This window comes from Ipomoea nil, unplaced genomic scaffold (genome assembly GCF_001879475.1).
Source record: "Ipomoea nil cultivar Tokyo-kokei standard unplaced genomic scaffold, Asagao_1.1 scaffold0706, whole genome shotgun sequence".
NCBI classification, from domain to species: Eukaryota; Viridiplantae; Streptophyta; class Magnoliopsida; order Solanales; family Convolvulaceae; genus Ipomoea; species Ipomoea nil.
In genome coordinates, this window is record NW_017617134.1 from 2,998,598 (window position 1) to 3,005,602 (window position 7,005).

Sequence of the window (7,005 nt, forward strand, 5' to 3'; positions counted from 1 at the left end):
AATCAATAAATTTGCATAAATTAATGGGGTAAAATAGTAAAAGATAAAAAGAGAGAATTGTAATAATAATATTGAGTGGATTAATATAATAATTTTACAAGAGTTTTGTAAGAATAGAACATGATTTATCTAAGTTATGACATAAGCAATTTATACAAGAAAAGTATAGCAAACTTAGCTAAACTCAGGGTAGGGGTGACCACGGCGGTTCGAACCGTAATCATCACTGTAATAACCAGAACCGAACCGGAACCGTTCATTCCGGTTCCGATTCCTAACTGGAACAAATAAGGTTCCGATTAAGGTTTGTGAAATAAAGGAACCGGAACCGACGGTTTCGATTCGGAACCAGACGGTTCCGGTTCCAAACCGAAAAAAAAAATTTAAAATGATGGCTGCAGGCCATAGGCTTGCAGCATACTACCTCACTGCCACATTGGGCAGTGGGCAGTGGTGCAAAGGCCAAAGAGGCAATGGTCTCACTTTTTCACTTTTTTTTTTTTTTTTTAAGTTCGGTTAGAACGGACGGTTCCAATCAGAACCGTTGGTTCATAAACCGGAACCGTACTATAAGGTTCCAGTTCCGGTTTAGTCATTTGCGGAATCGGAACAGGACCCGCGGTCACCCGTAATTCAGGATAAGCCGTGGGAACGGGTTAAAGCCTAGTTGGAAGCCCTGGGTCGGTCCCATGTGGCCAGGTCGCATACATCGGTCAGAGTTGCGTTGGTCTGGATTGCATTGCTTAGCCCGAACCACCTTGGTCTCGATTGCCTTCTTTGAGCTCGGGTCACTTTTTTGGTATAGGTTGCCTTCTTGGATCCTGGGGTTTTCATTCTTGGATCATTTGTAATATCTCTATAAACAATTAGGGTGCGTTTGGAAACCCGGAAAATGACTTCTCGAAAATATTTTTTTAACTTTCAGTGTTTGGCAAGAGAGGGGGAAAAATGAGGTCAATGACATTATATGTGGTAATATTGTGGTATAAAAATATGTGGGGTCCACTACCGATTTGAGTTGTGTCAAAGTTGATTTGGGTTCTTCGCATTGATACGAAGAGATTGATATATTGTACGCTCAAAATGGAAAATGAGTGAATGAGAAATTTATTCTCAAAATATACCCATTTGCGTTGGAAAATGAAGGTGGAAAGGATTATCAGTAGCTTTTGTCCCACATTGGAAAAAGAAGGGGATTTACACCACTATATATACAAGACCCTTATAAAGGGATGTTGGATTTTATAGTATAGAGACTTTCTCATGCGAATAGATAGAACTACTCATGTTTTGGGTATTGTTCCAGATAACTGTGTTCACGTTCCAGTTTAATTTGAATTTGAGAATTAATTCCTACACCCATGTTCTTCCTCCTTCTTTCTGACTTTTGCTCATCTTCCTCCTTTTTGTTCCGGAAAAAACCTTTGCTCATCTTCATCATTCTTTCGGACTTCTACTCATCTTCCTAGCTCCTTTCTGTGAGTCAAAGTCGTGTTCTAGTTTGCCGGGCTTATTTGTTTGACCACACTGTGTTCATGTTCCAGTTTAATTCGAATTCGAGAAATTAATTCCTAGGTGTGGATTTGGACAACTCAAACACTGCACCCATGTGTTTGCTTTCCGGAAAAAACCTCTACTCATCTTCCTCCTTCTTTCTGACCTCTGCTCATCTTCCTCCTATCTAATCTGTGAGTCAAAGCTGTGTTCTAGTTCGCCGGGCTTATTCGTTTGAGTGCTCAAACGTTAAACCGTAAACCTCCGCTTATCTTCCTCCTTCTTTCTAACCTCTGCTCCTCTTTCTCCTTTCTGTGAGTCAAAGCCGTGTTCTAGTTCGCCGGGCTTATTCATTTGAGTGCTCAAACGTTAAACCGTAGCTTTTTTTATCCTAGGAAACATAAGTTACAACGCTCCGAACATCTTTGGAGGGTAGCAAATAAAGATTTTAAGGTTAGTGTGGGTATCACCCGACTCAAGCTAACATTACAATTTCTCCTTACGTTTTTTGTACTTGTTATTTTTTTTTTTATGGAAATAATCATTTTCGTAAGATTATATTCTTAACATTATAGCCATGGATATATGAAATTTGCTTCATATCAAATATAAACTTCACTAACAAAATGAGACAAGTCATCATAAAAACTAAAATGATGTGGAAACTATGGTCTATAAACATGTTATATGAAATATTAAAAATGCTTTTTTTTTATGTTATATATGTAACATTTTCCATTATGTCACCATTAAGTGGTACAAGTTAATAGGCTATTTATGACCATTATGTTGTGGTTTGAAACATAAGTAACGGTTTCTGTTACTTAACTTATAAAATGATGGAGCATAGGTTATATATATATGTATGGTCCTCCCACTGCTCCTATGATTTGTGATACACACCATCTAGTTCAACAGGAGGCCAAGTGGTAGACAAAACACCAAAATTCCTTACAATTCTTCAAGCATTACAACAGAAAATACAACTATGGCGGGAGATGCTCGATCATATGCTTCCGCTATCAAGGTTAGATTACATGTATTTTTTTTTTTTGAATGCTTAGATTACATGTATTGATTTGTTTATTTCTAACATTTGGTATTAGAGCTTGTTTAACGGCAATGTGTATATTATTAAGTTAGAATTTATAACTTTAATTTAAAGCCAGTTATAATTCTATGTCGCATGGGTTGTATTGGCAACGTACGTTTATTTTGTTAATTTCCAAAACTTTAGTAACTTGAAATTGTTAAGTCAAAGTACCTATGCAGTCCTCGTATAGTGTTTTGTTCAATTTAGTCCTTCTACTTTAATTTTGTTCATATTAGTCCCTATACTTTAAAAATTGAAACAATTAAGGACAATAACTTATGTGAGCAAATAGTTATGTATTTATTTGGGACATATTAATGTAATATATTGGTAGTAAAAGTAATTAATTTTAAATATTTATAAAATAATATATGAGTTGGCATGTAAGTATGATGACATGGCATAGATAATGTCAGCGGCTACATAAGCTATTGTCCTTAATTGTTTCACATTTTAAAGTACAGGGACTAAATTGAACAAAATTAAGGTAGAAGGATGAAATTGAACAAAACACAGTAGTACAGGGACCATATAGATACTTTGACCAAATTGTTACTGTATGTGGGAGTAAATTACACTTTTAATCCAATGACTATTGGGGTATTGTTAATTTCAGTCTATATGTTTCAAAATTGTCAATTTGGTACCGTAACTATTCAATTTTTCTCAATTTTAGTCCCTCCGGCCAAATTGCCCGCGAAAAAGTGGCCGGCAAATGTTATTGGGTTAAATAATGAGGACAATTTTGTCTTTTCACTGCCTCTTCTCGTTCTTCACCGCCGAAACCTTCTCGACAGATTTATCGACACCAACAATTTTTCTGTAATTAATCAAGCAACAAGCTCAAATTTCACAATCCAAAATCAAGCAACGGGTTTTTCTAGAAATTAATCCAGTAGTTACGATCACAAACGAAGCAGAATGAAAGGATTTATCGGCAATAGAGGAGAAACTTATCTTGATTCACAGATTTGCAAAGGAAAGGCCGGCAATTGATGCAATTAGGTTAAATTTCAGGCGATTTTCCCTCTAATTGGATCGGTGCATGTTGGAATGTTAGACGCAAGACACATCTTGGTCCGATTCACCATGGAGGAGGATTGCAACAAGGTCTTAGCACAAAATTTGGATTAAAATTGGTGATGGCAAAAGGTGAATTATGACGGTAGAGGAGGCAGTGGTTTGCAGATGAAGGCTGCGACGATGGAGGAGGTGGTAAACCTAGAAGCAGTAATTTTTAAAGATGTAAGAGTCCCATAATCTGTTTATTAGTGCATTCCTGGCATTTCATTCAATGGAATGCAAAACTGATGGAACCGCTAATACATATTGGATTGCTCAGTCTAAGTCAGACCCCTCGCTATTCACTAAAGGTTGCGACGCACTGTTCATAGCTCTATTAGTATACGTGGATGACATTCTAGTAACAAGTGGAGACATTAATGTCATTTAAGAACTTAAAGTTTTCCTTGATACAGCTTTCAAGATCAAAGATCTCATAACCTTGGGGTATTTTCTGGGAATCGAGGCTAGAATGTGTGACTCCTGGTTCAATCTCTGTCAGCGGAAGTATACTCTGGATATCTTGAATGAAGCTGGCTTCCATGACCACAAGCCTGCTAAAACTCCCATGGTCCTAGGCCATCGCTTAACACATGATGATGGAAATATTCTTGATGATGTTAGCTTGTTACAGAAGGTTGGTAGGCTGATTACTCTACCTCACAGCAACACGGCCAGATATAAGCTTTCCTGTCCAAAAGTTAAGTCAATTCATTGACAGCCCTACTGACAAACATTTGATGGTGGCTCACCGTGTCCTCTCATAAAGGTGCTCCAGGCCAAGGGCTGTTCTATCCAACCAACAGTATCCGGCAGCTTAACGCCTTCTCAGATTCCGATTGGGTGTTCTTTGGCTCTACTCTGTGTCTTGGAAATTTAAAAAAAAAAAACAAAAAACAAGCTACTGTATCCAGTGGCTCGACTCCTTATTGATAGACTTGCATGTTCAGACAGATAGAGCAGCCACATTATTTTGCGACAACAAGTCCGCGATTGCCATCGCCGAGAACCACGTTTTCCACGAACGAACGAAGCACATAGAAATAGTTTGCCATGTGGTTCGTGAGAAAGTCACTCAAGGGCTCGTCAAGTTACTATCTGTTTCATCATCCAACCAGGCAACTGACGGGTTTACAAAATTCCTTCCAGTTTCTCCTTATCAATTGTTAGTCTCAAAGCTGGGCATTCAAGACCTACACGCTCCAGCTTACCGGGGGTTGTTAGAGGACTGATAAGGGACGAGGGTAACCATCTTCCTGCATGTAAGCTCTTTCTTTTGTCCAACAAACAATGAAGATATTTTTCACAACTCTCTGTAGCTTGTTCCTCATAGGTTCTTATTGGGTACCAACTTCTCCTCCAATACCTTCTACCATTGGAACATCAAGAACATTCCCGTTAAGTTCTGGTATATAGGGTGTTTCTCTAATTTAGCCCTTTTTATTGGTTCAGTACCCTATACAACTTTATCCACAACCTTGGGAAACTTAGGTTCTTCTACCCCTCTCTTAGTTCCTTCTAGTTAGTCAATCACCAGGTTGATAGAGTCATTGGCAAATTTGCTCTCATCGAAAATGTTATTGGATGAGATTTGAACATTTTCTTCTGGTTGTTCTTCTCCTTTGCCTCCGAAATTTCAACAGTGGCTCCAACTTCTTATGATTTCTCCACTCCTTCCGGAACAACTGTTGGAACAACTGTTGGAACAACTATTCCTTTCGGACCAACTTCTTCTGATCTCTCTATTCAATTCCTTCCAGAGTAACTTCAGCTTGTGGCCCCCTTCAACCATTGACATGGAAGACTGTCCAGGCACCACAGTTAGGCTTGACTCATGTTGAGCTCTGGAGAGATGGTTGGTAGCTTCTAGATTTCACTGATCATAATTATCTCCGTCATCGTCATGGATAGAAGGCCCTTATTCTTTAGCTGTTTTCTTCTTGTTCAACATAGAAACTTTTTGGATCAAGAATTCTTCTAAGGGACTAAAGTTATAAATTTTAGAGTGCATTTCATCTCTAATTATGTTGTAGACTGCCTCTTCCATTGTACGCATACTGATAAAACATATTCTTTATTATATTTTACTCCATACTTTAGCCTATTTTGTGCATAATATAAAGTTCCCCGAATCATGTGTGTATTGAGACTTATTTGTTTGCTTTATTGTATTAGGCACATTTATTCACAAAAATTAAAGAGGAAAGTATTTTGGGGCATTTCCGGTCAATTTTGGAGTTAAAGAACCCGTTCAAGAATGGAGCAACAAACGAAGAACGAGGAGCACACTAGGAGAATTAGCATGGCCACCAGGTCAAGGCCGTTCTTGAAAGATTTTACACAACCATGCTTTAGGTCATGCCAAATGGAGGCAATGTGCACTTCATTATAGGCCGAATTAGGCACGACCATGGCCTTGGTTGTGCCACTATGGGTAATCTGAACAGTATTTAAACATGTTCTATGTTGTATTTTGGGGGAGACGAACGCTAGATAGTTTCAATCGGGTTCCCTTTTGTTCCTTTCATCTTTTAAGTTTAGACTAGCTTAGATTACATTTAATCAACACATTTTTCAATCTTTTAATCTCGGATCGAAGTCGAATTCAACCTCAACATTGCATCTACATAGAGAAGCTTTTCCATACTCTTTCTTTTATTTCCTCTACAATAATGTTCTTAATATTCATTTGTGCTTTTAACTTGTTCTTCTTTTTGAAGTGTGAGTAGTTCCGTATGGAGTTTGGATTAGCGATTAATCCCTTTCCTAAGTGCTGGTTATGTAGATTTTGCATAAGGGGGAAAAGTGGGACCCAAGAATGCCTTTGAGTTTAAGAGTTTGGGATTGAGGCGTCATAAAAGTGGGGCAATCTCTTGCTCTAATTCTAAGTCGAAAGATCTTTAATTCTAAAGCGCATTTTGGATGACATCGTGAATTAGGTATTTCTCCCTATTTTTCTCAGGTTGTTCATGCTCTTAATTAGGATGTGGTTATCGTTAATCTGGTAGAATGTGGGGCATGAGATAAGGCTAGAGGTGTAGCCATGTCGCAAACCTTACACAGGGGTTATGTGCTTTGCGCGATGAGCCTACACTATGCTATTTGCCTTGCACACAAGCATGAGCATGCCAACATATAGTAGTGCCTATGTACCGCTTGGGGTAAACCACGTGTGATCATACAAAGGTTTCATACATGGAGTCATGTGATGATGTGGTTCAAAATTTCATGGCACATCCCGGCCCACGATCTAAAACATTTGATGAATTAGAGAACCAGTTCTTTAGAGATTATAAAAGACCGGTACAACTTATGTCTGGGTCATCATCATCTTCTCTTTCTTTTAATTCAATGTC